The sequence below is a fragment of the Eschrichtius robustus genome, chromosome 2 (assembly GCF_028021215.1).
Source record: "Eschrichtius robustus isolate mEscRob2 chromosome 2, mEscRob2.pri, whole genome shotgun sequence".
In the NCBI taxonomy this organism is placed as follows: Eukaryota; Metazoa; Chordata; class Mammalia; order Artiodactyla; family Eschrichtiidae; genus Eschrichtius; species Eschrichtius robustus.
This window is the reverse complement of record NC_090825.1, coordinates 155002664-155010930: the sequence shown is the minus strand read 5'-3', so window position 1 is coordinate 155010930 and position 8267 is coordinate 155002664. Positions and strand designations below refer to the sequence as shown.

The window sequence follows — 8267 nt, the reverse complement described above, 5'->3', positions numbered from 1 at the left end:
AATGATTTCATTTCAAAGTGGGAAGTGAAATATGTTTCGCTAAAGCTTCCAAAGTGAGGGAGGAAGGAGGGAGGAAGAGGGTAGGTCAATGGGTAAATATGGTTGCCTGATGGTCTGGGTCCAGCCATCTTCCTAAGGCTGTATCTTTAACTGGGAGGTACAGCAAGATGATCGATATCACAAGCAACCTTAGGAGAACCACACCGGCCAGCCCGGATCAGCAGAGTCTGTGTGGTGAGATTTAAGGGGGTGCTTAGTTGGCCCTCCAGCTGTAAGTGTTTGCCAGATGACTTGTAACTTCACCACTGGAGCTAAATTCCTTTGACTCTTAGGGCTCTTTCTGCATTCAAGAGCCCTTGGAAATGAGAAATCCCTGAAATGGGTTGTCCCCTGCTGTCAGCTAACCCTGACGCTCAGGAGTAGAGTTGGGAGTAACGGGACGCCGTGTACCCGGGGTCCTTCCTGGGCGTGTGTAACTCTGAGGCTAAGACAGTGAGACTGGCAGTTTAAGAAGCACCTCCAGGACCATGTCACCTACTGGCAGGCGGAGTAAGGACCCTGCAAGGTGGACAGACATACCTCTTCTCTTATCATTTGAGGGTTTGAGAGAAGAGGCACCGGGAGTTTAGCCTGAGCCCTTCCCACAGGTCTAGAGGTGGGAAGAGAGAGGGATGGGCTTTGACCCTGGGCGGCTCCTCCCTCCAGGCCAAGACCCTGGAGGAGGTTTAGTTTGTATCTTCAGAGGGGATGGGGTGCCCAGGCAGGTGACTGAAGACTTTATCTCCGAAGGACCCAGCATTAGAGAGCTGAACAGCCCCAGACCCCGCAGGCCGGGAGAGCTTCTGGGCATCCTTCCGTGGGGTCCCATCACCTCCCTGCTGGAGGCAGACTGGGTACCAGGACCCTGCGGTGAAGGCGACTGGGGAGCAGCTTCCTCCAGCCTCTCCAAGCACAGACGTCAGCGGCGAGGCTCAGACTTGGTGGCTGTGCTCTGTCTCTGCACAGGCTTGTGTACGCGCAGCGGGGGACCCACGCAGGGGACCGGGGTGGGGAAGCACACAGGAGGCAAGTGCAGAGTGGCGGCAAGTGGCGGTGGTGATGCTGGGGCAGTGCGAGCGGACAGTGGCTCTCCTGGAGGCTCCACCCCTCGGCGGGCTGGCGTGGGACCTGGGAACGGACAGTCCACGTGGAGGGGCAGCTACTCAGGGCTGCCCTGCCGGGGGGGCGGGCGGTGCTGTCAGGCGGGGGCTGCCTTCAGGGTGGAGTTGTAGCAGAGAAGTGGGGTCACCCCTCTTGGAAGCTTTGAGAATGCGTATGAGGAGGGAGCTGCGAACGGAATCCGGAGAAGGTAAGGAGTGCCAGCTTGGTGGAGTTGGGTGCTGGCAGGGCTCGCCTTGGAGTCGTGGGAGCGTTCCCAGGAACATCCAGGGGATCGCCACCGGGGCCCCAGCGGTCCCACAGGCCTCCTGAGGCTGGCTGTGCTGTGCTGAAGCCCATATCAAGGGCCCTGGGGATGGCAGCAGAGGCCAGCATGGTTGAGGGTCCCCCGCACCCACCTCATCTCTGCAGGGACCACAGAACTGCACGCACCGTGGGTGTTCTTCACCTGCTCACAAAAGAGCCGGGTCATTGCACGCAGCAGGAAAGGCTTGACGGGGGGTGACGGGAGGAAGGGCAGGAGCAGAGATTTTCCATCTTGATGGTTTTGTTCAAGGCCAGCCCAGAAGCAGCTGACGTTGGCTTCATTTATCCAAAGGGCACGGCGAGTGAGCCTCTACAACCCAGGGATCCTGAAATATTTAGAAGCTCTAATGTTTGGGTGGGAAGAGAACCTCTTTTGGATGAGAAGCTCAATTATTCAGGAAGGGAGAGCTCCCGTTGTCTGGGGCGTAGGGGGGGCACCTTCCTGCTGCGTTGGCGGGGTGCCGGGCGCGGGGCACCCTGCCTGGGACACTTGCCCTGCTCTGTGGGTGAGGCCTCTCCCACAGTGCTGGGCTCTGGGGGACTTTTCTCGTGGCCAAACTCTTCGGGAAAGTGACACAACGGCCTATTTCTTCCAACAGCACCTCTGATTCAGCCTAGGGTATGGTTCGAGGTTGCATCCCTTGTAAACCCCCCCTTCAGCTGCTGTCAAGGGCTGGCACCGGAGTTCTTGAATTTAGGCTGATGTGGGTCCTGCTAGAGCCTGCTGTCATCTGCACATGTCAACAAATGTGTATGCAGGTGTGGACCAGCTGGATCTCTCTCCTTCTCTGGGAAGCGTGGTTTTCAGCAGCGTCAGGCTGGGAAGACAGACATTTCATTAACCCTGAAGTCCTGTGCAGGCAGTTGTCACACAGTGTTCCACCAGCGGCCCACGGCCGGCACAGAACACTGCAAAGCTCCATCTAGCACAAGTGACCACGGGGAACGGGTTGAGAATCCTGCTGCATTGTACACGTCTCCTAAGGGAAGAACATCAAGAAAGATGAGCTCGCCGCGGAATTGGCGAACTGTGTGGAAGGGGCGGGATCTGTAGAGCTCAGCAGCGGCGAGCTCCTGTCATGGCTTGGCCAGTTCGGGTCTCCCCCTGTCACTTATGAGGGTGCGGCGATGTTTTCCCAGATGTGGTCCCCGTGTACAAAACAAAGGATCGCTTTGCACAAAGCCAGAAGGGATACATTGAAGGAATTATCAGAAGAGAATAATACATAGGAAATGTTTGTGCGCGCATGCAAGGCAACTTTGTGGGGTATCTGTGGCTGCCAAAGTGACATCTGGCAGGATTAACTGGATCACCAGAGCCAAACAATGAGGACTGGGAAGGCAGCAATAACTGTGAGGCCTGGGCCCATGTGGGGGCAAGATTTTGAGAATGCCCACTTCGGTGACAAAATGGGATTCCCACGAACCGCAGCTCTGGTTAGTTTCTGGTCTGGAGCCAGATCCTCTCTCTGATGCAGACGTGGGAGGACGGAGCGGCAAGAGCTGCCCAGCTGCTCATCTGGGAACTCATCCTCCAAGGGACTCTGTCCCTCGTTCTCCTCCCGTACCTGGAGGCGGCACTCAGCGGGCAGCACCTCTCACAGCACCCCCACGTACACCTGCTCAGACCACCTGCTCAGAGCTCCTCTTTTGCCCAGCCCAGCATGCCTGTTCCACCTGTCTGAAGACCCGCCGCACGTTTCCTCGAAGCACACCCCAGAGCTCTTCGTCACTCCAGCCACGCCTCAGCAACTCCTCTATCAGTACCGGCTATATGGACACGTCCTCCAGCCCCTGTGGGAACCTGTGTGGCCGCCAGCCAGCCAGCTATTGGGCCTCAGACCTGTTCCCTGGTCCTGAGTCAGAACCAGAGCCCTATGTGTCCAGGGTCCACTGAACCCCAGCCCTGGTCAGATATGGAAAATGGAGACTTGGAGAGAGTAAATGATTCACTCCTGCTCTTCATCCTTCAAAGGAAGGCCCCAAAAGCGCCTCGACTATTCGTCAAAAGTCATTGAATTGTACTGTTAAGATCTATGCCTTTCACTGAATGCAATTTTTGCCTCCATTTATAAAGAGAAGAAAAGCTTTTTAAGAACTGGGTTGACCCCCCTGCATGCACAGACCCAGCTGCAGGCAGAGAAGATGGTCAGCCCAGCCCAGACCTTGCTAAGAGTCTGCTCAGAGGCCGTGGGGTCTGCTGGCACTGGATGGGCGCAGATGCTGGGCAGATGAGCTCTGCGTGGTGTTTTAGACAAATATGATGACCTAGAGTAGGGCCAAACAGACAGGAGAGCCCAGGAAGCAGACCCTGGGAGAGGGGAGATACCAGTTGGGCCAGCACACCTGAGGCTATGGTCAAGGCCATGAGGACCACAGTGTGGTGGGCACGGTGGCTGTGAAAGCCCCACTGCTGCCCGGCCAGCCTGAGACAAGCCATGGGGAAGCACTCACCGGCCAGCCCCGTCATAATCTCCGCCAATCCCGATGAACTTGCATCCAGTGACTGCCCTGATGTGGTCGAAGTGATCTGAAGAATGGGAAGTCAGCAGTGTGGGGCTTCCAGGGCAGGGGTGGGGGTGATGACTGGCCTCTGTTGATTCCCCTTTTTGCAGCCTGCAGGCCAAACAGGCCAGTTCCTTCGTGGCCTGGCACCGAGAGTACCAACTCGAGGGCCCTGAGGTTTGATCTGAAGTGATCCCAGCTGGCTCTAGACTGGACTTCAGATTTGGAGTGGACCCCAGAGCCCCCTGTTTGGGCCATTTCCCACCCACGATTCACCCTGCCTCCCAGTCTCCTTGAGAACCTGTGGGGGCTCCTTTCCCCGGGTGTGGAGGATGAGAGAGGAACAAGAGTACAACTGATGAAGACCCCAGAGACCTAAGGAGCTGTCCAGTCCCTTGGCCAGAGGTAGGGGCAGTGCGCTTTAGGAGCCCCTGCAGAGGCACAGATGGGCAGCACCCGGGCTCTGTGTCTGACAGCCTCCCTGATACCCATCAGTACCGCAGTTTTGATTCCGTGGCTCCAGTTCCACATGGCACCGAGGTGCTGTGTACCGTCCATTATTGGGTTTTTGGGAGCTGTACCTATTGCCAACAGGTGGGTCAAACCACTGGGGCTCTTCTGAAGTCCTCCCCAAGTTTGGACCCAGCTTCAGCTCCAAATCAGAGTTTTCAGAGAGCCCAGGGTGAGGCTCACCTGCCACAGTAGGCACGTTGGCTAACGGGTTGCACTGCAGCACCCGCACGGACAAGGGCACCGTCACGATGCCACCGTTCTTCTTCTGCAGGGGCGGACCGGTGGACAGTCAGCTTGGCCCCCAGCACAGCCACCTGCCTGTTCACTCTCTCGGCCCCTGTGAGGAAGGTGTTGAGGTCAGAGTCGTCTCCTCTCTGGGTTTGTGTGAATGGAGGAGCCGCAGCCCTGGTCTGGGTGGTGTCTTGGCCCTGGGTTTCCGGGTTTGGTGGAGTATCTTACCACCTAGACCCCCCACCTAGGGCTCAAGAGTTCAGGGGCTGTGGACCGTGGGTTTTGGGGGCAGAAGATATTTAACCTGGGGTTTGAGGAAATTGAGGGAGAAGAGGCTCAGGTTCAAGGGCTCCCGGTTTGAACCTCTTGCTTTAGGTTTGAGGGCCAGGGCAGTCTCTCACCAGAAGCTGCAGGATATCATCAGGATCATTCCGAGTGTTCTTGCACACACCCCGGGCAGCTGAGTGGGAGAAGATGACAGGTGCCTGTGACACTTCTAGGGCTCGCCGTGCCACAGCATCGAGACATGGGACAAGTCCACCATCATGCCCAGGCGGTTCATTTCTGCCACCACCTTCTGCAGGGACAGGATGGGGAGAGGGCATCAGGGCTGCATTTACCTTGTGTGCATTTATCTGTAGGGAACAGGCGGGGCTGTACATTCATGTGGGGCAGGGTATGGAACCTGGGTCCTTACCTCGCCCAAGCCGGTCAGCCGACTGACATTGCTGTAGAAGGGGTGGATACCCTTTGCTGAGCTCTGTGCCCTGCAGGATGGCCAGGAGGCAGTCTGACTGATGGCCATGACTTGGCTACAAGAGCCTAGAAAGAGGTTCTGTCGAACCGTCTACACCTGCAACTCCCTGGTGCAAGAGGAGGGACCCAAACTGGGCTGTGCCTGGCAGTAGGAGGGCCCTTCTGGGGATTCAGTCTTGTTCTGCGAACCTCCATTCCCCTCCCCACCCCAGGTTCAGGGCGGATCCCAGGGGTAAACTTGCTTTGGGCCCCAGCGTGATCTTGGGCAGATCCCTGCCTCACTGGGCCCTTACCATCTGCACTGCGCTCACCAGGGCGTGTTGCAGGTGTGGGTGAGTGTCACGTAGCGCACACCCAGCGCATAGAAGGTACGCAAGATGGAGAGGCTACTGTCCAGTGAGTGGCCGCCCTCCACACCAATGAGGCAAGCCAACTTCCGGGTATTGTTGCGAGCTGGGGGCAGGTAGGTCAGATGATCATTTTCAGAGGCAGGGGTAGCTTACTGAAGTCCCTAGCACCTACCACCACCAGTCTGTTTACCTTTTTTTTTTTTTTTTTTTTTTTTTCTGGTCGTGCCGTGCAGCATGAGGGCTCTTAGTTCCCCCACCGGGGATCAAACCCGAGCCCCCTGCAGTGGAAGCGTAGAGTCTTAACGTCTGGACTACCAGGCAAGTCCCCCGTCTACCTTTAAGTGAGGTCATAAGCTCCAGCTCAGAGTAGGAGGCACACATGAGGCGGATGAGGTCAATTTGCTCCAGGGTGAGGCGCACAGCATCCCGTTCGTGGGTCTGGCATGGGACGTAGGCTGACCGGAACTGAGGGAAGGCCAGGGCTTGGTTTGGGCTTTGGAACTCCTTGGGCTTCTCATAGCCTCCTCAGCTGGCACAGCACTCACTGTGACCAGAAGTCACATGGAATGCGTTGCTTTTTCTGTGGTACTTGGATGCCCGTCAGGTTGGCTCACTGTGACCCCTGTAGCCCCCAGCATCCATGGCATGGCACTTTCTAGGCCACTATGGTAACTTAGTTCCAGTGTGACTCACCTGTGGTCTCTGAGGCCCCCAAACTGCCCCACATTCCCCAGCAGCCATGGTGGCACCTTGTGTGTCCCTTTGGTACCTGGGCACCCACGAGACCGTCTTTCAGCCTGTCCAAGCTGGTCTGGCCATGGCTGAAATTGCACAGATTAACATCCTGGAGCCCATTGTGGTAAAACTGCCTCAGGACCAGGGGCATGTCGTTGTGGCTGGAGGGAGGTCAAGGCAAATGGGTGGGCTCCTTAGGTCTTGGGATCAGGCAGGACACATTGCCTGGCCTGGGCCAGCCGGGGGGTCCCCCACCTCACACTGTCACACAGACTATACTAGGAGCAGCTGAGGCCTGGGCTGAGGGGTTGCCACCAGGGAGGGGATGACAGAGAAGGGGAAGGGCATCCATAGATGATGGAGAGGACATCCAGGGGTGGTGTGAGGGAGCCTCCCCACTAGCTCTGCATGCTCCGGACCTCCTCCCCTGCCCAGGGCCAGGCTAGGCCCCCACCGGCCCCCACCAGCCCGCACACACTGCAGCCCCCCGTCCACAAGCGGGAAGTCCCGCCTCAGGGCCCGCGTGCGCTCCCGCGGACTCGGGGTGCTGGAGGTGCCCGGCGTGGTCTGGACGCGGGTTCCCGGCCGCAGCAGCAGACACAGCAGCAGCAGCAGACACAGCAGAGGCCGCTGGCTGAGTGCGCGGGGACCTTCGAGGCCCCCGGGCCGCAAGCTGCGCAGGGCCAGGCAGGTGGGCAGAGGCGGGTGTGAGAGGGGCGGGCGATGGGGTTGTGCCCGTCCACACAGGCCACCCAGCGGCGCGGCCTCGCGAGGGGGGCGGGGTGAGGGAGGGGATACAGAGTCACAGGGCCCTGCGAGAGCCGTGTGCGGAGAGCCGCGATCCGCGAAGCCCGGCAGCCCCGGGGCGGCACTGCCCTCCCGCCCCCTGCTCAGAGGCAGCTCCCGCGGGCTAAGCTGGCCTCTGCTGAGAGCCCACTCGCCTCCCGTCGCGGCTTCCCTCCGCCCCTGCGCCTCTTCCCACTCCCACTGCTCCGAGGGGGCGCCCTAGGCTGCGCTCCCCCGCCTCTAACCTTCCTGGCCAAGCTGGGCCGCTTCTCTCAGAGGGCCACCTTCAGCCCGAGGCCTCCCGGGAGCACACCGCGTCCCCATCTGCCTGCAGCCGGCCCCGCCCACTCCGAGGGCTGCGTGCCAGTGTCTCTGCGGCCACAGGTGCTCTGGGCTCCCGGTTTCCCGGTACGGGGCCATGTGGGCTGGTGTGGGGGAAGAGAGAGTTTCTGGAAATGGGGGGGGAACCTTGTGAGCTCTGGATTCAGGAAGGGGCCCTCTGCCCCCGACCTTCTCTCTCCACCTACTTGACTCCCCAACCTGCATGACCATTCTCTGGGGACTTCAACCAGCACCCGGGAACTCTCAGGAACCCCCCCCCCACTTCTGTCAGCCAGCCTCAGGAAAGAGCGCCCTCAGGAGCTGCTACACCTCCCCAGGGCCTGAAGAGAGGGACTTTTGGGATGTGAACTGAACACCTTCTGGGGAGAGTCAATGACCCTTTTCCTCAACAGAGCAGGAACCCAGTCAGTAGGCTATTTGAGTGGAAGGAAATGAAGTCATTTCCATGGCAGCAGAGCCCCCATCGCAGCAACCTTCCTCCCAGGGCTGCTGGCCGACCTTCTGGCCAGGATCCCTCCTACCTGAGCATGGAAGGCCTGGCCTCGTGAAGAAGTATAGGTTCTGAGGAAAGACCTGGCACCTGGG

At 58.9% G+C, this 8267-nt stretch overlaps 1 pseudogene; it reads right to left on the bottom strand.

The window, feature by feature from the left end:
* Positions 1 to 2755: 2755 nt before the first annotated feature.
* Positions 2756 to 6200, bottom strand: LOC137759780 (dipeptidase 2-like; annotated as a pseudogene).
* Between the last annotated feature and the right edge of the window lie 2067 nt (positions 6201 to 8267).